The sequence below is a fragment of the Macaca nemestrina genome, chromosome 14, assembly GCF_043159975.1.
Source record: "Macaca nemestrina isolate mMacNem1 chromosome 14, mMacNem.hap1, whole genome shotgun sequence".
NCBI classification, from domain to species: Eukaryota; Metazoa; Chordata; class Mammalia; order Primates; family Cercopithecidae; genus Macaca; species Macaca nemestrina.
The window spans coordinates 27,485,392-27,509,834 of NC_092138.1; the positions used below are offsets into that span (position 1 = coordinate 27,485,392).

Genomic DNA, 24,443 nt, shown 5'->3' on the forward strand with positions numbered 1-24,443 from the left:
GACCAGCAGGAGGTGAGCAGGGCGCAAGGGACCTCACAGAGAAACAGAAAGATGAAAATCAGGGCCTCCAAGGCAGTGGCTTTCAATCCTGATTTGTTGTGTGAACTTCAGGCAAGTTTCTCAGATTTGTGCCCATGAGTCTTTGCGCTGTCAGCTATTAACTGGGGAGATTCTACCTATTTGTAGAACTATTGTTGGATTTAAGGAAATAATATCTGCCTTTGCTTGGCAGACACTAGGTATTTAATAAACAGTAACCATTGTTATTAATGTAAGTACCATTCAGAGAAAGCTGTTAACCTGGTGTCAATTAAGAACGTGAACCAAAGTGACCTCTGAAATATTTTCTTGCCCATGTATTTTCACAATTTATTAACTTAGTGCATGTCTATGGAACACCTGCTTGTAGCACTGTGCTCTATTCCAGGCATGGCACGAGGCACTGGGGCAACAACAGCCTTGTCCTGGAGAGGCTTCCTTGCCTTTCCAGGGAGGGCAGTTTACACAAGGCAGCAAACCCTGGGTGGCAGACAAACACTTCCTCACCGCCTACCTTCAGTCATGTTCAGGCTTGTTTCCTCTAGGTCCAAGATCATCTCTGTGATTGTGGCCAGCCATCCCAGAGGAAAAGAAGCTTCCAGAGATACTGGGGAGCAAGGATTGGTCAGGGACAGCCCTGATGTGAGACACTTCTCAGAACTGCTCTTCCAGAATGTAAACACCCTTTCTCACTTCAGGACCAGAGCTCCTGCCAAGACTTTGAAAAACAAGTTACACAAGCACCTTTGGGGAGGTTGGCCACGCCACATCACAGCTGCGGCTACACGGGAGAGGGGGAGGAAGCTGGCCTCAAGGACTCAGTCAGGGACAATACTTCCACCCCTAAACACAAAGTTCACAGGGCCAGGAGTCCAGTAGAACACAAGCCCCTGGATCACCACACCACGCCCCAGCCTGTGACCCAAGGAGTCAGTCATTGAGGATAATTTCATAGACTCCCCCTGCCACCATCACTGACAGATCCCAGAGTTCAAAGAGTAATCAGTTGCCTGCCGTTAGAGCCAGTGCTCAGGCCCAGGTGGCGTTTTCTTGAAACTGGTCACTGGGATATCTTAAATTCTTTTTTTTCAGACAGGGTCTCACTCTGTCACCCAGGCTGGAGTGCAGTGGAGCAATCATGACTCGCTGTAGCCTCGACCTCCTGAGCTCAAGCAATCCTCCCACTTCAGCCTCCCAAGTAGCTGGAACCACAGGTGCATGCCACTATGCTCAGCTAATTTTTTAGTTTTTTGTAGAGACAGGGTTTTGCCATGTTACCCAGGTTGGCCTCAAACTCCTGGGCTCAAGCAAATTCCTGGTCTTGAGGAGTTCCTGGACTCTTTCTACCTGGGCCTTCCAAAGTGCTAGGATTACAGGCCTGAGCTACCATGCCTGGCCTTAAATTTTTTCTTCCCTGGGGAGATCACCTCCCTTCACTGCCCTGACCAGACCCTCCCTCAGAGAAGGCCCTATTTAAAATTTTGGCAGCAGAGAACCTGTCTCAAAAACACTTTTCTCCCAATTGAAGTTATTTGCCAAGGGCTGGTGCCAACTCCAGCCAGTCGTAGATAGAATTTCTCAGGCCAGGGTGTGCCTGGGGAAGTAAATGCAAAACCTTAAGGATCTGACCTGGACAAAGCTAAATAAATCCAGGAACTGGGCAAGTAACCAAGATCTCAGAAGGAGTAAATGAAGGGGAGTTCTCAAAGAATTAGCAAGAGTTTGCACCGACCCACACACACCTGGTGGGAGCAAAGACCTAAGAGAATGACATTTGTTGATCACACATAATGTATCAGGTACTTTACATGCATTCTCTCATTTCATCCCCACAGTAATCCTGTAGGGTAGGTGGTGATATCATCCCTGTTATAGATGAAGAAACCAAGACTCAAAGAGCTTAAATAACTTGTCCAAGATCATGCAGCTGTGGACATGGAAGAGCTGGTACTTGAACCCAAGTCTATCCAGGTTGAAAGCCCAGATTCCTTTGATTACACTATTCTGCCTCCCTGTATGCAAAAATCTTCTTTTTTTTTTTTAACAAAGTTTTTTCAAAAGAAAATGTTTTTCAGAATTGTGCTCCAGAGAATCTTATTAGAATACAATTAGAATTATCTTGTATATTTATCTTGATTTTTCAGAGACTGAGATCTCAAGTTGAAGTTCTGAGACAAAGTCCCACTCTCCAGTCTCATATAGTTTACCCTATCTCAGTATACATAATCAATCAGCAATAGTTACTGAGCATCCACAAGACCTTCTACTATGTTCTATAGGGGATAGAAAGGTGAGTTAAGCATGTCCCCTGCCCTCAAGGAAATTATAGTCTGTCTGGATAGGATAGGTTGTGCTGCAGTAACAACCTCTGTATCTGAATGGCTTAACAAGGTATATTTACTGCCCTTACCAGATGCCCATTGTGAATCAGCTGACCCAGGCTAATGGGCAAACTGCCACATATCTCAAACATTGCTAATCAACATGCCAGAGGAAGGAAAGTGTGGTCGATCGCTCACCAGCTCTTAACATTTCTTCCCCTGAAAGCTTCTTTTCCAAAGGGACTCATGCCAATTCTGCTCACATTTCATTGACCAAAGCAAATCAGCCACACACAATGCCAAGTTATATACAACCCTCCTGCAAGTCTGGAAGTGGAGAAAACCTTGAAAAATGTTGTGAATAGCCCTAATAATGACCACAGTCTGAGAAGAGGAATGGCCTCAAAGCCTCATCCCCCACATTCCACAACAGAGCAAGCCAAATAACTAAGTGCCCTTAGAGTGAGTGCTTTCAAGGCTTGTATCCCAAGGACTTGACAGAGACTCATGCCTGGGCTGGAGACCTCAATGAACTATCCGGAGGGATGAAGGCCTATGTTGAGTCTTGAAGAGTGGAAAGGATTTGGGTGAACCTACAAGACCAGACAAGTTGCATCCACTTTGAATTTCAATAGGGTGATGGTAACCCACCATCAATCACACTCATAAATGACATAGATTACTCCAGGCATGAAGGGGCAACCCAAACGAACACCTGATGGAAAGAATATGCAGTGTGGGCTTAAGGGAAAGAGGGCCCATCATTGCCGAGCAGAGTGCTGGAATCAAGGAGAAATGGCAGTTGAAGCCAAGGCATTAATTGAGAAGGTGTAGAAAATCTTCAAACAGGAGAAAACCATGATTAGAGTAGAACTTTAGGGATTCTAATAGGTGGCTACATTCTTCTCTTTATTTCACAAACATTTAAATATTTTGCATTAGAGATGCAAAGGTGTATGAGGCTTGATTCTTGCCCTCAAGTTGCTCCAGTCTCTAGCAAGAGGAGAATACATTTGTTGCCTATTTACAATACCCTTGTACTTTAAGAGGGATTGATCTCAAAGAGATCTGATAAATATAATCTAAAGCTTCAAGGATGCCAGATAATGAAGCCGAAAGGGCTGAGTGCACTAAATTGCTAAATGGGATTGAGGTAGCTGTGAAGAATCCCGGGGTGGGAGGAGACTAGAGCCAGTGCAGCTGGAGGAGTGGAGAGAGGAGCGTTGGAAAGGATAGGGGAGATAAGGCAGCTGGCAGTGGGAGAAAAGGCTTTGGGAAAGAAGGAAGATTTTTAATGGGGATTTTTATAAAGTTTGGCCATATGGTATTCAGTGTAAGCCCTCCACTTTTCCCCCTTGTGAGCATTTCAGTCAAATCCACATTGCTGAAATGCTTTTGGGGTGGCTTGAGAGGTCACAAGGGGGTAAGTGGGTCTCAATGAAGTGTTGATTATGGCTTCCACGTGGGTACAGGGTGTGGGCAGGGACTTCCCAAAGGGCCCAGTCATTTCTTATTAAATAGATATGTGCAATCAAATTTGGACAGGATAGAGTGGCTCATTCTGGGTGTGGGAGAGTTAACCAAGAAAAGCTTCATAAAGGAGATGACATAAAGGAGATGACAGACAATCCTGGTGCCAGGTGTCGAAAGATCAGATGTCCTCAGCCCACTTGGATTAATGGAAAGCATTCCAATCCAGGCACCAAGGGCAGTACATGCAAAGGTACTGGGGTATGGAACAGCCTGCCTTGTTCAAGCAACTCCAAGCAAACCTTGATGGACAGGTAAAGTCAGGAGGGGCAAGTTCAAGAATCTGACCCAATAATCAGGAGTACATGTTCACCTTTGAAATTATTCATTCAGTATTTACTGACCCTCAACTACTTTCCAGCTTATAGAGTGTCACAAAAATCTTTTTTTTTTTTTTTTTTTTTTTTTTTTTTTGAGACAGTCTTGCTCTGTTGCCCAGGCTGGAGTGCAGTGGTGCAATCTTGGCTCGCTGCAAGCTCTGCCTCCCGGGTTCACACCATTCTCCTGCCTCAGCCTCCCGAGTAGCTGGGACTACAGGCACCCACCACCACGCCTGGCTAATTTTTTGTATTTTTAGTAGAGACAGGGTTTCACCTTGTTAGCCAGGATGGTCTCAATCTCCTGACCTCATGATCCACCCGCCTCAGCCTCCCAAAGTGCTGGGATTACAGGCGTGAGTCACTGTGCCCAGTCTTTGTTTTAATTTGGTAAAAACCTGAGAAATTCATGATTTCCTATTAGTCTATTGGTAAGGAAAGTGAGGATTCAGAGATAAAATTTTCTAAAGATGTCCTGACTTACTTATACTTGCCTCTCATATACACTGTATGACAATATTTACCTTGCTGCTAAGCACCATGTCTCCATGTGCAGTGATGACAAAAAGCCAAGATCCTTGAGGTCCTGTGTCCCAGCAGGTGAATGATTGCCTGAGACAGCAGCAAACAGGAGCAGAAATCTGGTGACTATTAAAACACACTGATTGATTTACAGTCAACTGTCAGGTCGGAAAATTTATCTCCACTGATCACAGCCTAAAGTATCCTGTGTGGGGGGTGTGAGTGTACATATGTGCCCACGTCTGTTTTAAGTATCCACCTGGGAAATCTCTCAATCAGCATTTATTTCAATAATCTCATACAGAGCTCTGGCACTTTTTTCCACAAACGCTTCCAAAGCGTTTGTGGAAAATTTTATATAGCCGGGGAGTTACTGTGGCAGGAATAGAAGGAAATAGATATTTATCAGCTTCCTAATGAGAACTGGGGACTCGGTGTACTGTTGAGAAGAACAGGGATCCACGCATGTGTATTTCATTCAGAATGTGTGTGTATTTAAATGACATAGTATTTCATTAACAGGTTTTTCAGATTTCCTCCTAATCATCCATTCAAATTCTACACAATTTTCAAGGCCCACCCTCTAGAATCAGCTTCTAGTTGCTTAATTTTGGTCCTCTGGAGCAAAATACTGTCACGCTGCCCTGGATATTGCATTTCTGTAAACACCCCCAGAAGACTGGCAGGAGCGGGGAGACCTTGTGTCCCTCTCAGGGGTTTTATACTATGCATTTCCGGCTCATTTCTCAGCAGAGGCTGAAAAGTACTCATCCAGGAGGCCAGTGGGCACCTGTGAGGAAACTGGAGAAACTTTAGATCATTCGTTCAGTCAGTCAACATTTACTAAGCAATTACTATGTTCTAGAAACTATGCCAGGGTGCTAGAGATACAGCTAAGAGCAAAAGACATGGATCCTGGCCTTCCAGAGCCAGCAGTCTAGTAGGGGAGATGGTCATTGATAGGATAATCACCCAGATCACTGTAAATCTAGCACCAAGATAAAGGGAAGCAAGGAATAATCTGAGAACATAAGCAGGGTAGCTGGGTTTCCTGGCCCATGCCTGTAATCCCAGCAATTCTGGAGGGCAAGGAGAGAGGGTCACTTGAGCCCAGGAACTTAAGATCAGCCTGGTCAACAAAGGGAGACTCTGCCTCTACAAAAAAAAAAAAAAAATTTTTTTTAATTAGCCAAGCATGATGGCACATGCCTGTAGTCCCAGCTACTTAAGAGGCTGAGGCAGGAGGATTGAGACCAGGAGTTCAAGGCTGCATGATAGGCCAGGCACAGTGGCTCACGCCTGTAATTCCAGCACTTTGGGAGGCCAAGGTGGGCAGATCACCTGAGGTCAAGAGTTCAAGACCAGCCTGGCCAAAATGGTGAAACCCTGTCTCTACTAAAAACACAAAAATTTGCCAGGTATGATGGCGGGCACCAGTAATCCCAGCTACTTGTGAGGCTGAGGCAGAGGAATCGCTTGAACCCAGAAGGCGGAGATTGCAGTGAGCCGATATCATGCCACATGCATTCCAGCCTGGGCAACAGAGCAAGACCCCATCTCAACTCAGCTGCATTATAGCTGAGTTATAATCATGTTACTGCCCTCCAGCTGGGTGACAGAGTAAGACCCTGTCTCAAAAATAATAAAATAGAAAAAGAGAAAAAGTAGAACATAAGCAAGAAACATTACCTAGACAAATGGATTGGAGAAGGCTGCCTGAGAAAACTTATCTGGAGGCTCAGCAGGAGTTATGGAGATGCATGTGTGTGGAACAGCCTTAGTTTCCTCATTTGCAAAATGACTGTACTAACAATACCTTCTCCAAGTGTGGAGTCCCTAGAAGTAGGCCCCGAGATAAGGACTCAAGATGAGGTGATTTATTAAAAAAAGTGTCCCCCAGGGCTGGGCGTGGTGACTCACGCATGTAATCCCAGCATTTCGGGAGGCCGAGGCAGGCGGATCACGAGGTCAAGAGTTCGAGACCAGCCTGGCCAACACGGTGAAACCCCATCTCTACTAAAAATACAAAAATTAGTTGGGCATGGAGGCGTGCACTTGTAATCCCAGCTACTCAGGAGGTTGAGGCAGGAGAATGGCTTGAACCTGGGAGGCAGGGGTTGCTGTGAATTGAGATCGTGCCATTGCACTCCAGCCTGGGCGACAGGGTGAGACTCTGTCTCAAAAACAAAAACAAAAAAAAGAAATGTCCCCACTTGAACCTGGGAAGCAGAGGTTGCAGTGAGCCAAGAAGGCACCACTGCACTCTAGTCTGGGTAACAGAGAAAAAAAACAAAAAGTGTCCTTAAGGGAAACTGGTAGAGGAGGTAGAGAGTGGGACTAGGAAAGGAAGAGAGGCGTCCAAGCAAGGTTGACAACCGAATAAAGTTCACGCGGAGGTGTGATGGAGACAGGAGAGGTCACATGGGGAGCTGGGAACGTTTGTCCCACCGTACCTGGTAGTCACAGGTGACGTCCCAGGCACTTCTGCTCTCTAGACTGAGAAGCAAAGCAGTTCTAGCAGCTCAAGGACCATCCTCCAACACAGAGCCATGGTGCTGGCTGCTGGGTGCGCAGCACAAAGTAATGAGGGTATACAGGACTATGCAAGAGCACACAAGAGGGTGTGGGCAGGGCATTGAGGCGCTGGTTACATAGGTACATAGGGAGGTACAGATGCAATGAAACAATGCATGAAAGGAACACAGCACAGTGCCTGACTCATAATAAGTGCTCAAGCAATATTAGCTCTCATTGTAATGTTTCTTTATTGAATATGTATCGATGCAGCCTGACACAGACTCTGCTCTGCCCAGTTATCTCTGCCTACTCAAATCCTCCAGGAAACCCACCCTTCCACCCGCCACTCCCCGCCAGGCCTCCCGAGACAAACACACATATAAATATAGCAATATATATTTATATTTCCCAGGATTGTCACATTTTGCTGAGCTCATAACAGAACTGAACAAATAGCCCTGTCATCCTCTATAATATAGTCTATCATTCACCGGGGCTTCATCTCTCCCTGTCCTCCCGGGCTCCCGGAGCTCGGAAATTCATGTGCTCGGCTGCTTCTTCAGTGTGATCTGTACTAACCTGATGTAATTCTCAGGCCTTCATTTCCTGTGCAAGTTGATAGAATTTTTAGACCAGAGGGACTGCCTAGGTCTGCTCATCTTGCCGAGCAATTGGTTTGCTACTTCAAATATCTGCATTTTAAATAAAAAAGAATGAACTCTGATACCTACAACAACAAGGATGAATCTCGAAAACAAAAGAATACTCATGGTATGATTCCATTTATTGGAAATTCTAGAACAGCCAAAATTAATCTATGGTGACAGAAAGCAGGTCAGTAGTGCCTGGGGCTGGGGTGGGGGCAACTGCAAAAGGCACCAAAGAACTTTTAGAAGTTGAAAATGTCAGCATTGGCCGGGCATGGTGGCTCACGCCTGTAATCCCAACACTTTGGGAGGCCGAGGCAGGTGGATCATGAGGTCAGGAGTTCGAGACCAGCCTGACTAACATGGTGAAACCCCATCTCTACTAAAAATACAAAAATTAGCCAGGTGTGGTGGTGGGTGCCTATAATCCCAGCTACTCAGGAGGCTGAGGCAGGAGAATCACTTGAACCCGGGAGGCGGAGGTTGCAGTGAGCCAAGATGGCACCATTGGACTCCAGCCTGGGCTATAGAACGAGACTCTACCTCAAAAAAAAAAAAAAAGAAAGAAAGAAAGAAGGAAAATGTCTGTCTTGGTTATGGAGTTGTTTACAGTGGTGTATACATTGGTCAACATTCATAGAACTGTATGCTTGAAATGGGTGCACTTATTGTATGTAAATTATACCTCAATAAAGTTGGTTTTAAAATTAAACAAATAGGCATTTTATTGCCTGACCAAGAGGTCAAAAGTAGATCCAAGACTAACCATAAGAAACAGCACAGACCAGACACACAGAAGCCTTTGTGTTGTTCCCCATCCCCACTCCGTTTTTTCTTTTGGCAAGAAGTTGGTCTTTATCATGTGTACTAGTGGAGGGGAACAATGGCAAGGAAATTCTAAAAAGAGAATAATGCACAAGTCATTTACATCTGGTGGCCCTGGAATGTGTTTTGCTGCTTTATGGAATTTGAACAGAGATGTGCCTGCTTGACATCCCAAAAAGACACTTCAAATGAAATAATAAAGTTTCCTATAAAGACCTGAACTACTTGTATCCAGGAAGCACTTTGCGTATCTTGCCTAACTTCACTTCTTCTTTCTCCTTTTTCCAAGCAGGAAATGCAATGATTTGCCTAATCCCAAACCTTCCTTCAAGCAGGCTCTCCAGTTTGGTGCCTCCACCTACATTAGATTGGATGCCTCTGCATTAACGTGCAGCGTAAATAAAGGAAGTTGAGATGCTCAAGCCTTTGTAAAGAGGCTTGAAAAAAGTTTTCTTGCAAGTTGCTGAAACAATCTACTTGCAGACAATTGAGAACAGATTCTACAAGAAATAGTTTCTTATGTCTAGCATGCAGTTTAGCTGTCTCTGGCTCTGGACAGTCTCTCCTGGCATACCACACTCCCCTCTCCCCTCTTCAAGCCCTGTCGCTTCGGGTTGGCTGCCTGCTATTTGCACCCCACCTCCCATCCCCAACACCCTGGACTTTGTCCTTCATGGCATTTACCACGTGGAAGCCAAATGCCTGTTTACTAATCTTTGTCCCAGACCAGACTGAGAGCTTTCTGAAAGCAGGGTCGGCTGAGGTCACTGTTGTATCCCCAGCTGCTAGAACAGTGCCAGGCTCGTAGTAGGTGCTTAATAGTTGTTGAGTTGTTATTCTCCTGAACACATAACAGAGTTTATTTGAGGTTTTGAAAATCAACCGCACAAACAGGAAAACTCTGGCAACTTCCAAAGGGAACTCCACCCAAGCCGAGTTCCAGCAGGAAATACCAAAAAGTAAGTATCTAGCACAAAAATCACGATGCGTGTGTTTCAAGGCAATTCTCATGAGCTTATCTCCAAGAAGCTGTGGAATAGTCTGGAAAATCCAAGGCTTTAGGTCCTCCAAAGGCAGATGACTTATGAGGATGGAGGGAAGGGAGGAGAAGCTTCTTGTTATCTTGACACTCTGGGGCTGTGGAATAACACTGAGATTGGAGTCAACAGGCCACGCCAGAAGGCCTAGACTCTCAGAGCCTCTGTAAATGACCATACTAATACCTTCTCACATCTTACAGTCGTATCTGTAAGTTCTTAAGGGTGATACAAATTTTAGCTGCCTGGATTATCAGAAACATCAATAACAAGCTGGGCATATGGTATGCGCCTATGGTTCCAGCTACTCCAGAGGCTGGGGCAGGAGGATCACTTGAACCCAGGAGTTCGAGGCTGCAGTGAGCTATGATGGTGCCAATGCACACAGCCTAAGAATAACAGAATAAGGGCCTGTCTCAAAACAAGGCAAAAAACAAACAAACAGGCCAGGCATGGTGGCTCACACCTGTAATCCCAGCACTTTGGGAGGCCGAGGCGGGTGGATGACTTGAGGTCAGGAGTTCAAGAACACCCTGGTTAATAGGGTGAAACCCCATCTCTACTAAAAATAAAAATTAAAATTAAAAAAAATTAGCTGGACATGGTGGCATGCACCTGTAATCCCAGCTACTCAGAAGGCTGAGGCACAAGAATCGCTTGAACCTGGGAGGCAGAGTTTGCAGTGAGCCAAGATAGTGCCATTGCACTCCAGCCTGGGCAACAGAACAAGACTATCTCAAAAAAAAAAAAAAATGACCTTGTGAAATTAACAGATTCCTGTGGCCTATACCTGTCAAATAACTTACCTGGAATTTAGATAATAAATCATGCCAATACTTGAATACTTGGGGAAAGGCATAAAAGTTTCAGATCCTCAACAATTACATCAACTCCTGGTGAAACTTCAGCTTGTACTCACCACTGTGGTATCACCAGTCATGTACTCATTAAATCATTCATTCAGCAAAGGTGTAAGAACTTTGGAGTCTGATCTGAACCCCGGTTTTGCTTTTTACTAGGAATATATCTAGTCAATAGGGATAACCTTAGTCAAATGGCATGTCTCTTCCTTTGTAAACTGTAGGTCACAATAATTTCTACCTTGGAAATTTGCTTGCGAACACTAAATGAGTAGTTGTAATTATTTAATAATAATAGCTGGGCACGGTGGCTCATGCCTGTAATCCCCAGCACTTTGGGAGGCCGAGGTGGGCAGACCACCAGAGGTCAGGAGTTTGAGACCAACCTGGCCAACATGGTGAAACCCTGTCTCTACTAAAAATACAAAAAAATTAGCTGGGCATGGTGGCAGGCACCTGTAATCCCAGCTACTCAGGAGGTTGAGGCAGGAGAATGGTTTGAACCCAGGAGGTGGAAGTTACAGTGAGCTGAGATCGCACCATTGCACTCCAGCCTGGGCAAAAAGAGGAAAACCCTGTCTCAAAAAAAAAAAAAAAAAAAAAAATTAATAACAATAGTAGGAATAACTGTTGCTCAGAGCCTAATGCATACACCAGAGACCAAGAGCCATTTTGCCTTCCCTTCAGGAGTCCCTATCCACGCATGGCAATAGTTGGGGCAGAGCTCCCTGCTGTTCACTTGGCACTTCACACTTGAAGACCATCCTTTCCAGCCTTAAGGCCTTCTGTGGATGTCACTGCCCTCCTGCTCATGTGCCACATGTGGACATTTAAGGGAATCTAGTACAAAACAAGTTTTGCAAAGTGCTGTGTTTCTAGCAAGAGGATGACAGGCCCATTAGACGTAGCCATCTGACTGGTTTTGGAGGGAGAGAAAAAGCTCACATGAGGAGAAGCCAGAAAAAGAGAAAGAAAGAAAAATAAAGAAAGAAAAGAAAAGAAAAGGAGAGGAGAGGAGAAGAGAAGAGAGGAGAGGAGAAAAGGAAGAAAAGAAAAGAGGACCAAGGCAAATGCTTAAGAAACACAATTTAAGAATCTTAAGTCAGATCTTTCTATCACAGGGTTGTGGTGGCACAAAACATTCTCTATACATGTCCCTGCCTAACCACAATTTAAGTACAGTGTTTTGTAAATAACGGGTGCCAACACAGTCAATACATATCCACTGCCTTCCCTAGGATAGGCAAGGTGAGAACCAAACAGGAGTCATATGGGGCCCTCCCCTGAAGAAATTTGTCTGGTAAATGCTTGATGACTTACATAGAAAGTTTTAGAAATCAGTTCTAGTTTATCAAAACTCCATAGTACTTTATCGGTCCCATTCTTAGGGAGCAGCTTCTCCGAAGCTTGCAGCTGACATCCCTTGCCAGAGATGCCAGGCAATTGTGAAGGGCTCACTCCTGTGTCCCTCAAAAGAGTGCCAAACACACAGTGCATACTCAATACAGATTGTGCACTCTAATGAGAGTGTACATCTACAAAACTAAGAGGAACCGATGTAGCACAGCCACAGCTTGTACTTAATATGCAGTGACTCTCAGGCAGAGGAAGGAGGTTTGGTGCTCCAGGTCACACAGCCAGCAAGGTGGTCAGAAAAAGGACTCTGGTCCTTAACTTCTTGCTTTCCATATCCTCTCCTTCCAAGGAAATTAGATCCCAAGCTGGAAGAGGGATTTGTCCAAACTATAAGGACAGTAGAAATGTAAAAACAGTCCCATCCTTGTCTCTTTTGACATTGAATTTTTTTTTGAGACAGGGTCTTGCTATATTGCCCAGGCTGCAGTGCAGTGGCATCATCATAGCTCACGGCAGCCTCAACTTCCTGGGCTCAAGCAATCCTCCTGCCTCATTCAGCTTCCTGAGTAGCTAGGACTATAAGTGTGCACCAACACGCCCAGCTAGTTTTTGTACTTTTTGTAGAGACAGGGGTCACACTAGGTTGCACAGGCTAGCCTTGAACTTCAGGTCTCAAACAGTCCTCCTGTCTTGGCCTCCCAAAGTGCTGGGATTATAGGTGTGAGCCACCATGCCCAGCCTCTGCCCACTCTTCTAGTTCTTTGTTCCTGAAGTCTCCTTCCCCCTCTATGGTGTTAGTCAAGCGGAAGATGCTGGCAGAAAGGTCTTCAGCTGCAGCAGCAGCAAAGGTTAACCTCCCATGGAGGGAAGGGAGCAGCAACTGTCAGGGAGTGCTTGGCAGTCCGCAAGGCAGGCACATGAAGAAAAGGGGATTGGTCCAGTGCAAACTGCGTAACGGCTGAGCCAAGGAAATGCAGTCTGTTTCCTCCTGGCCGGTTCAGCCAGATCAGCCCCCACTCCTACTGAAGCACTAGACTTCAGCTGTTGAGATTTGAAGAAGTCCCTTTTCCACCCAAACTTGGAACCGATTAAGACAGTCACAAGAGTCAGGCAGATGGAGATGAGACGCCACCCGTATTACTCATAAAGGCTGGGTGGGGAGATAGGCTGTAGGTGTAGAGCGAGAGTGAGCTTTCTAATACTAAATCCCAGAATCAGGCAGACTCACCCGCCCAGTCACAGGCCGCTCTGGAGGCCTGCAGGCCCCCGCAGAGGCAAAGGTAAGTGGTGCTGGAGCAGAGCCTGATAGGTGCTCTCTGCTGGCTGGCCAGGCCCATGACAGGGAGGAACTGAGCCACAACACTTCCCACTACGAAACTCATCGCTCTGTTAAGTCACCCATCTTCTCCTGGGAGGGGTGAGTCAAAGGATACGGAAAGTCCCGAAGATTACTGTAATAGAAGGCCCTGCTACATGGAAGCAACATCATGAGTGGTAAGCAAGCCCTCCCCCAACGTGAGTCAAGACAAACCAAGCTGCATGTAACGGCGGAGGTTGTCTGAAAGGCTCAGGAAATAACGCTCTTTACTGGGCATGGTGGCCCATACCTGGAATCTCAGCACTTTGGGAGGCTGAGGTGGGAGGATGGGTTGCACCCAGGAGTTCAAGACCAGCCCGGGCAATGTGGCAAGATTCCATCTCTGTAATACACAAATAATAAAGAAGAAAATGGCCAGGCATGGTGGCTCATGCCCGTAATCCCAACACTTTGGGAGGCTAAGGTGGGCAGATCACTTCAGGTCAGGAGTTCAAGACCAGCCTAGCTAAACACAGTGAAACTCTGTCTCTAATAAAAATACAAAAATTAGCCTGGTGTCATGGTGCACGCCTATAATCCCAGCTACTCGGGAGGCTGAGGTGCCAGAATCACTTGAACCCGGGAGGTAGAGGTTGCAGTAAGCAGAGATCGTACCACTGCTCTCCAGCCTGGGTGACAGAGCAAGACTCTCACTCAAAAAAAAAAAAGAAAGAAAAAAATAAAATGATGCTCTTCTGTTTTCCCTAATCTTCTTCCTCTTCCCACAAACCATGCTCCTGACTTTCCGGTACTCACTCTCCTTACAGCTGCCCCTCTGTAATTTGGGTCATGGCACTCTTGCATGAGGGAGAGGAGTAACAACTAAACCGGAAGTTTTTACTTCAGTGATGGTTGAAGCGGCACATTCCACAAGGTAGAGAATGAAGAAGTGATACAGGAGTGGGGGCAGGGAAGTGCTGGGAGGAGAAGGGTGGGGTCTCTGGCGAGGGATCCACCCTCGGGTCTGTGTCCACGCACCTAGGTGAGGACAGGCGCTCCTGTTTTTGCACCCAAATGTTGCATTTTCCAAGATGACCCTGGCCCGCCATGCCCCCATTCTGTGCCTATAAAAACCCCAAGACCCTAGTGGGCAGAGACACAAGCAGCTGGCCGTCAAGAGGAGCACACCGGCAGAACACACTGGCAGGCACCAGCAGACCCTGGCAGGTCATCCACCGGCGGAAGAACACAGAAGCCAAGGGGAATTTGGCCGGGGTGGCTGGAGTTGAGTCTGGCTACTGAGCAGCAGACTCCAGGGAAAACCACCTGCCCACTCTGTCTCCCTTCTGGCTCCCCATCCATCTGCTGAGAGCTACTTCCACCATTCAGTAAAACCTTGCACTCATTCTCCATGTATTTTTGTATGTAGGATAAAATTCAAAACACTTAACTGTGCCCACATGTGATCCAATTTTTCTGATATACTAAGGCAAGAACCCCAAGACGAAAAGCCCTCTGTCCTTGCAATAAAGCAGAGGGTCTAATTGAGCTGGTTAACACAAGCCGCCCACAGATAGCGAAACTAAAAGAGCACACTGGAACACACGCCCCACTGGGGCTTCAGGAGCTGTAAACATTCCCCCTAGAGGCTGCCCTGGGGTCACAGCCCCACAACCCGCTCATCTGCCTGCTCCCCCTAGAGGTTTGAGCAGCAGGGCACTGAAGAAGCGAGTCACACCCCCATGGCATGCTCTGTGAGGGGGACGAGGAAACTTTTCCCATTTCAGACGGAGGAGCAGGTCAGATTGGTGTACTGGCTAAGGAGGACTGTCTCCTAACCTCTTCCTTTTCTTCCCAAAAGAATGCAGAACACAAGCAAAAATAATCTAAAATCATTTCATATTGCTGTTCAGAGCCAGAGGGGAATTCTGGTATAATATCAAATATATTTGGTGCTCCTGAAACTCTTGGAATAATTTCCTGAGTTACAGGAGTATATTTTGTTATTCATAATAAGCCCCTTTGGACCACACCTGAGTTTATGCTAATGAGGTGACTTAGGGTATGGCCCCTGGAGAGCCTCAGGATGGGGTCTGTCACCAGAATAACCAAGTGATCAAAGGGCTGGAACTTGCAGCTCTCTCTGCAGATCTCTGGGAAAGAGAGGAGAAGAAGCTGGAGGTCAAGTTCTATAAAACCTGTTATACAATAAGATTTGAAAGCTTTAGGTTTGTGGAGCTTGTGGATATGGTTGGAGAGTGGAGCCCGAGGGCATGGAAGCTCCATGCTTCTTCTCACATACCTATGTGACTCTTCCATCCAGGCTGGAGTGCAGTGGTGCAATCTTGGCTTGCTGCTGCAACCTCTGCCTCCCGGGTTTAAGCAATTCTCCTGCCTCAGCCTCCCAAGTGACTGGGATTACAGGCACCCACCACCACGCTTGGCTAATTTTTGTTTCTATTTTTAGTAAAGACGGGGTTTTCATCATGTGGGCCAGGCAGGTCTTGAACTCCTGACCTCAGGTGATCCGCCCGCCTTGGCCTCCCAAAGTGCTGGGATTACAGGCGTGAACCACCTCACTCAGGCTGTGATATCCTTTATAATAAAGTGATAAACGAGTTTTCCTCAGTTTTGTAAGCCATCCTGGCAAATTAATCAAACCCAAAGAGGGATAAGGAGAGCCATGATTTACAGTCAGCAGTTCAGAAGTACAGGTGATGGCCCCGCCTGGTGGTTAATGCGTGTAATCCCAGCCCTTTGGGAGGCCAAGGTGGGAGGATCACTTGAACCCAGGAGTTCAAGACCAGCCTGGGCGACATGGCAAAACCCCATCTCTACAAAAACTACAAAAATTAGCTGGGCATGGTGGCATATGCCTGTAGTCCCAGCTACTTGAGAGGCTGATGTGGGAGGATCGCTTGAGCCCAGGAGTTCAAGACTACAGCGAGCCATGATTGCACCACTGTACTCCAGTCTGGGCTACAGAATGAAACCCTGTCTCAAAAAAAAAAAAGAAAAAGAAAAACAGAAGTATAGGTGACCATTGGAGGTTGGCATGTGAGGATGTGAGGTGGGAAGCAGTCTTGTGGGACTGAGTCCATCATCTGTGGCTAATTGAACTGAAGTAGAGGACGCCCGGCAGGGCTGTGCTGGAGTGTTGTTTGGTGTGTGTGGATCTCCTCACCTCAGCCCCACTCACACATCACATGATGAGATCATCATGGAAGTGTGCAGTGTTGAATGAGAGTAGACAGAGGAATAAAAGTTTGTTTTTTCCTCCCAAGGAATCAAATGAGTCAACCCTAGAGCACACTTCAGGATTTCCAAAGCTCAGTCTTCCCCTGTAATCTTCACTTGTGCGTTCATTCTATAAACATTTTCACGGAGCACCTACAAAGAAGGAGGCCCTATACTAGGCGCTGGGGACACATTGCAGCCCTCGTGAAATTTTTTTCAATCCATGAGTCAAACAAGAATCTGCTGAGCATCTATTACGCACCCCACCGTGCCAGGTACTCAGTGAACCCCTCTGAGACTTGCCCCCTCCAGTCTGCAACAGTAAAGCACCTGAAAGCCTGGTTTCCTTTACTTTGAGGAGAGATTTCTTCTTCACAGATTGCCTGGGGGTGGCAGACAGTTTAGGAAAACAATATACATGGCTGATCCTAGAAATTAAATGACGTGTCTCTCATGGAAGATTGCACAAATTCTGAAGAAGGGTTGGTGAGCATTACCCTTAAATAGGTAAAACCATTCTAAAAAATAACACCTTAGTGGCTTTAAAAACGTTAAAGGGGTGAAACTCTGCATCCCACTCTTTATGGGGGCGCAACTGCTGACCCCACCATGGCTCTTAGAGAGATAGATCTGTACATTTTTAGATACATAGAAAGAATTCTTTCTGCCTGAGCTTCTTCAGAGCATTGTACATTTTTATAAAATTGTAAAACAACACAGCAGGCAAAAGAATAAAAGCTTTTTTCCCCCCTTTAGTCTCAATATAACTGTGTACGAAGGGCGGAGAGCCAAAAAGTTCACGTTCAGAAACTCAGGTGCTATTTGTAGCTCCCTAATAACCAAAACTTTTTTGGCCATCTACTCATCCATTCATTTTGTTATCTCCAAACCTCAAAACCCTGAGGGTAGGCACGTAGTAGGTGCTTAGTGAGGACTTATTGAATGAACAGATAAATGAATGAATAGATGGCTAAATGAATGAACGAAATATCCAGAGATCAGTCCATAGTAGATCCACCTTCCCACAAGCACAGAGTAACTTCGGGAGTGGGCATCAGAAACTCTTATTTACACCCCACTGGAGACTGGAAGCAGAGAAGTTCTTGTGTGCTGATCCTTAAGGGGAAGAAATTGAAGAGAGAAATACAATGGACTCATTCAAAAAGACTGCTGAATCCAAGAACTAGAGAACTGGAGAAACGTGCGATTCAATCTATTACCCACCCTCAGGTCAGTAATTACCTGTTAAGCTTGGTGAGGTGGTGTATAAGGCAGGAGGTCAGCCTGGGCAACACAGTGAGATCCTATCTCTAAAAAATAAAAATAAATAAATAAATATATATATATATATATATTTTTTACAAATTTTCATTACAAATATTCATTGAGCTTTTACTATGTGCCAGGAGCTATGTCTACCAAGGTTAATAAGACCACACACTCCTATTCCTCCAGCTTACATCCCACCATCTTTTCTCTGACCAACTGCTCATTCCTGCTTTCATTTTCCTGTCTATGAATTTAGAGTCCTTAGTTCAACATTACGCTAACCACTCCCTTGCAAATGTCTTCCACTCCCTTGCCCTCTCCCCCTGTTGCACGCACGTAACAAACCTTTGCTTATGAATGAAATCTGAGACCCAACTCCTCTATGCCAACTCAGCATTGCTGGAGAAAGTCACACAACTGCACCAACTGATGTCATTTATAATACATGACCCAAACTGATCCCTCTCCCAGTTATCTGATTTCAGTAAATGGCACCATGGCCCACCCAAATATTTAAACCAGAAATCACTCTTGAAATTCCCTTTTACCTCATGCCCAATGTTCAAACCATCACCAAGGTATTGATACTATGTCCAACATAAATCTGAGGCCCACCTGTTCTCTCCATCTTCATCTGCCACCACCTTGTCCAGGTCTCTAATACCTCTCACCTGCACCACTGAAATGGACTCTGAATTGGTCTGCTGGTTTGTTCACTGAAAGAATGAAAGAGAAGTATTAACTTCTAAACTGGATTATGTTTGCAGCAGACACTATCTGCCATGTATCTTTACCTTTACCACTTCAGTATTCACTAACCTGACTTCCAACACCAGAACCCATATTTCTTTGCCAGAAGATTTTCTCTGGTAAAGAAGCTGTTTTGTCTACCCCTTGCAGCAGGCTAGAAATACCTGCTTGTGCCTCACAAGACATTTTCTTGTCCCTCAGACCTCAAGCAATGGCTTACAGGATTGGGTGGATAAATACTCCAGTTCTGGGCCAGTTGCAGTGGCTCACACCTGTAATCCCAACACTTTGGGAGGCTGAGGTGGGAAGACGACTTCAGGTCAGAGTTTGAAATTTGCTTGGGAAACATAGCAAGACTCTGTCTCTGGAAAAAAAAAAAAAAAAAAAAAATTAGCAAGGCGTGGTGCCCATCTGGGGTCCTAGCTATTGGGGAGGCTGAGACGGAAGGATCACTTGAGCCCAGGAGTTCCAGGCTGAGGTTAGCTATCATCATGCCACTGCACTGTAGTCTGGGCAACAGAGCCAGACCCTGTCTCTAAAATAAACAAAATAATTAATAAATAAATATATATTAGATGAGTGCAGTGGTTCATACCTGTAATCCCAGCACTGTGGGAGGCCGAGGTGGGCAGATCGCTTGAGGTCAGGAGTTCAAGACCAGCCTGGCAAACATGGCAAAACCCCATTTCTGCTAAAAATACAAAATTTAGCTGGACATGGTGGCACGTGCCTGTAACCCCAGCTGCTCAGGAGGTTGAGGCACAAGAATCACTTGAACCCTGGAGGCAGAGGTTGCAGTGAGCCAAGATTGTGCCACTGCTCTCCAGCCTGGGCAGCAGAGTGAAACTGCATCTCAAAAAAACAAATAGTAAATAAATAATAAATAAATAAATATCCGAGTTCTCTCAAACTCAAGTGGGATAACTTGAGAGGTACATTCAACAGTGGTTCCCAGAGCTCTTCAGAGGGATTAAGCTTCAGTTGTCCACAGTGATAACTTGATTTATAACTCATCCTTTGTTGGATTTCTTCCCCCTCTTGCCTCAATTTCCCACTCTTCTATTGATGCTTCCTTACACCACCTCCCAAACAGACTACTTTGATGTGGTCTTCTTCTAGGGGAAACCAGACGAAACCACTGTCTCTTTATACAGTCCTAACCACGGCATATTTATCCTTTAGGATAAAATTCAAAACACTTAACTTTTCTCCAGAACATCCCATATGCTACTCCTACATTCCTGCTTTAACTCCCTTTCCCACAACACTGGTTATGGGTTCCATATTGCCTCCTTTATTTTTTTCCCCCCAAAACAGGCTCTTGCTCCGGCACCCAGGCTAAAGTGCAATGGCATGATCATAGCTCACTGCAGCCTCAACCTCTTAACCTCAATGAATCCTCCCACTTCAACCTCCTGAGTAGCTGGGACTACCCAGATGAGCACCACCATGCCTGTCTAGTTTTTGTATTTTTGTATGTAGAGACGGGGTTTCACCATGTTGCCCAGGCTGGTCTCGAACTCCTGAGCTCAAGCAGTCCTCCCCCGCCTTAGCCTCCCAAAGTGCTAGGATTACAGGCGTAAGCCACCACATCCAGCCGACCTACTTTCAATCCTTTGAACATTCTCAGCCCTCTGCCACCTCAAGGCCTTTGCACACCCCATTCCCTGGGCCTGGATCACCCTTGCCCAGCTCTTCACATGCTGGTTTGGCCCTCTTCCTCCAAGTCCCAGTTCAAATGTCCTTTCTCAGAAAGAATTAGTAAAGGCCTCCCTTTATTAATTCATCTAGTTTTTCCTGTTATTCTCTTCCTTTATTGGCTTCATGGCACTTACTACAACTTGTAATCCTGTTTGTGAGTTTGCTTAAGGTTTGTCTCCCAACTAGCCTGGAAGCTCCAAGGAAACAGAAATCTTAGCTTTCTTAACAAGGACATGGCAGAGGACCTAGCATATTGGAAGCCACCAATGCCAATTTTATTTTTAAGATCAAACAAAGGCATGGTTCTTAACCTCAAGGGGGGTTCACAGTACAATGGAAGAAATTTGTGTACAAACATGTAATTTCCATGGAGTTAAATTGCCGTGGAGAGAAGGCGCTAATGGATCACAAAGCTCACAGTGTCGGATAAAAGAAATGACACCTCATTTTATTGATCCAATAGTCTTTAAGTCCCATGAGGTACTGTGAACCCCCAAAATCTGAGACAGATCTCAGTTAATTTAGGAAGTATATTTTGCCAAAGTTAAGGACGCATGTCAGTGACATAGCCTCAGGAGGTGCTGACATGTGCCCAGGGTAGTTGGAGCACAGCCTGGTTGCCTTTTGCCGTGAATGTAAGCTCCCTGAGGCCTCCCCAGAAGCTGATGCCGCCATGCTTCCCATACAGCCTGCAGAGCCATGAGCCAATTAAACCTCATTTCTTTATAAATTACCCAGTCTTAAGTATTTATTTATAGCAGTTTGAGAACAGACTAACACAGATGTAGAGTTACTTTAAAAGAGCTTTACTACACAAACCATAACTACTCTCTCACCCACATTTATGTAAGTGCGCAGAAGCATAACACTCTGTTGTCCCACAATTCCCACCCCACTGCAAATATTCAGACCATGTTCCTCCCTTGGCATAAAAAGTCAGCAAATAGTTCCTTCCTTTTCTCCCCCTCTAACCCAACGTGGGACTAGTGCTAATGATTATTATGACAAGTATGTCAACTGATCACAACTTCACAGAATTGTATACTCAAAGAATCATAGGATTACAAAGAGCCGAATGAGATTTGTCTGATTATAAATTTAATAAAGGTAAAAATTATATGCCCAACTTGAGAGGAAATCCTTATTATTTTTTCCCTCCCCTACCAAAGAAAGTTAACAGAGGTAAGCATCCATTTAGGTCCTTCCTTTTTAAATTTGCTTAATAAAAATTTTCAACACAGAGAAGTAGAGAGAGCTGGGCACAGTGACTCACGTCTGTAATCCCAGCACTTTGGGAGGCTGAGGTGGGAGGATCCTTTGAGCCTAGGAGTTCGAGACCAGCCTGGGCAACATGGTTGAGACCCCATCTCTGGAGAAAAAGAAAAAAAGTAGCCAGAATGGTGACACACAACTGTGGTTCCAGCTACTCAGCAGACTGAGGTGGAAGGATTGCTTAAGCCAGAGACGTTGTGGTTGCAGTGAGCCATGATCACTCCAGCCTGGGCAACACAGCGAGACCCTGTCTCAAATAAAGAGAAATAGAATAATATCATGAAACCATCACTCCTGTATCCATCACTCATCTTCAACAATCACAAGGACCAATTTTATTTCATCTCTAACCTCCCTTCCTGCCCCCATACATTTAACCCCCTACCTTGACACTTTGGGATATATTTTTTAAATTTCAGATATCACAGATATCATGTCATTTCATCTATAAATACCTCATCTGTAATACATCTCTCTTAAATTTTTTTTTAACATTACTACAATCTAAATTTTTTAAATCTCTTAATGTCATCAAATATCCCTATGTACTTATTTCCCTATGTAAACCAAAAATAAAATTCTAAGGCCTCCCAACCATCCAAATGGACCCCTCCTCCCAACCAAGGGCATTTCAAAGTTAACCGGAAAAACTAGTTCAGGCCATAATGGAAGAGGGGGTCAAACATGTCTCATTATATCCTCCAGCATTAATATCAAAACAGAGCTTAAGTCTGAAAAGAAACATTTACAATCTACTCTCTCTGAAGCCTGCTACGTGGAGGCTTCAACCGCATGATAAAACCTTGGTTTCCACAACCCTTTATCATAACTCAGATATTCCTTTCTATTGACAATAACTCTTTCAACCAATTGCCAATTAGAAAATTCTAAAATCTAGGCTGGGCGTGGTGGCTCACATCTGTAATCCCAGCACTTTGGAGGCCCAGGTGGGTGGATCACTTGAGGTCAGGAGTTTGAGACCAGCTTGGCCAACATGGTGAAAACCCATCTCTACTAAAAATACAAACAAACAAAAAAAATTAGCCGGGTGTGGTGGCGCATGCCTGTGATCTTAGCTACTCAGGAGGCTGAGGTGTGAGGATTGCTTGAACTCGGGAGGCAGAGGCTGCAGTAAGCCAAGACTGCACCACTGCACTCCAGCCTAGGCAACAGAGCGAGACTCCATCTCAAAAATAAATAAATAAAATCTACTTCTGACCTGGAAGCCCCCCTACTTTGAGTTGTCTTGCCCTTCCAGGTCAAACCAATGTAAATCTTCACATGCATTGATGGATGTATCGTGTTTCCCTAAATGCATAAAAGCTAGCTGTACCCCGACCACCATGGGCACGTGTCCTCAGGACCTCCCGAGGCTGTGTCATGGGCGTGTCCTTAATTTTGGCAAAATAAACTTTGTAAATCAACTGATAACCTGTCTCAGATACTTTTGGGTTCACATCTAATTGTCTCATGTTGTGTGTGTTTGTTTTATAGTTGGCTTGTTCAAATCAGGATCCAAACAAGGTCTACACTTACATTTGGTTGATAAGCCTCTTAAATCTGTTTTAATTTATGGCTTTTGCTTCCATTTGCCATGGCTCCCCACCCACCACACCCTGTACCAGGATTACATTTTGAGATAATCTTTCCAAGCCTTGTGAACACACAGTTTTCCAGTTTCAACTGACTCATCTCTCCTGCTAAACAGATAAAAACCTAATAGACAACCTTCTTTTTATTTAAATTTTTTTTTTTTTTTTTTTTTTTTTTTTTTTTGCTGAGAAAGTGTCTCGCCATGTTGGCCAGGCTAGTCTTGAACTCATGGCCTCAAGCAATCCTCTCTCCTCAGCCTCCCAAAGCACTGGGATTATAGGCGTGAGCCAACATGCCTGGCCTAGACTCCCTTCTTTAAGATATAACTTTCAGAGGTATGCTTGGATTTAGGTCCATGTTAAAGTATTAACATCTATCAATGAAAGATAGTCTGATTATACCTTATACTGGAGGAGATAAGAGTCAATTTCACACAACAGTTGCTCTAACACTTTTTAAAAACTCTACTATCAGGGGATGTTTCACAAAAGTCAACAAATATTTTGCTCCATTGACGGTGCCTTTGCCATAGCTTTTAAATAATAAATAGGAAATGAGAAAATGTTTCAGTGGCAATACACATCAGTTACTTCCTGATGATGGTACCCTTTCTCCCTAGACCTCCTTAAGGTTACTTTTGTATTCTTCTCTCTACGAAGTGGCAAAAACTAATAGCTTCACAGGAAGAATCTCACTGAGACCTCTTGCCAAGTTTCCCCAAAGCTGAGTCGTATCTGTGGAGAATTGGTGTGAAGTGAAAACACAGGGGGTAACAGATATCTGTGAATTTATTTGGGTCAACTTGACTGTTAACTGCAGGCTTTGACGGAAATGCTGTGAGCCCTCCTCCCCGGTCTGGTTTCCTTGCGTGGGACCCAGGAGGAAGCACATTCTCAAGGTCTGTTTACTCTTCAAACCTGGTTCCCCTGGGCTTGCACCTCACCCCTGCACTTAACACCTGAACAGGCAAAGTTTTGCACTGTAAACTTGGAGGTGTGAGTCTCATTATTGGTTTTCCTATCGTGCTTGCCTGGGATTTGTCCAGCACTAGAGCAGGCAAGAGTTCAAAGCAGCCTTGATGGTACCTTTTCATGGCTTGAGTCAATTAGCAAGGGATTCCAAGCTGGCCTGGAAGTCCTGGCTACCAGAAAGTCCCCGGAGCAACAGTTGGAATAAAAATAATAAACACAACTACAGAGTAATTTGTGAAAATGCCAAGTACAGCGCAAACACACTGACTCTTGTAAACCTTGACATGAACTTGGAGAGGTGGGGCCCAGCATGCCTTCAGGATGGCAGAGACGGGAGGCTGCTGCCTTCCTGCCAATTCTCCAGCCTTTCCAAATCTTCCTA

General features: G+C 45.2%; 1 long non-coding RNA gene across 4 annotated transcripts in view; it reads right to left on the minus strand.

The window, feature by feature from the left end:
• Positions 1 to 18,885, minus strand: part of LOC105498656 (uncharacterized) — a 178,791-nt gene extending 159,906 nt beyond the window's left edge. The window contains exons 1-3 of one of the 4 annotated variants that reach the window (XR_003013445.2): positions 18,745 to 18,885; positions 18,390 to 18,490; positions 17,748 to 17,815 (exon numbers count right to left, since the gene is read on the minus strand). This is a non-coding gene — a long non-coding RNA (uncharacterized lncRNA). Of the gene's footprint in view, positions 1 to 553; positions 887 to 17,747; positions 17,816 to 18,389; positions 18,491 to 18,744 lie in introns of those variants that run through there. The other 3 variants (XR_011612460.1, XR_003013449.2, XR_011612459.1) reach the window with 3 other exon arrangements.
• Positions 18,886 to 24,443: the final 5,558 nt, after the last annotated feature.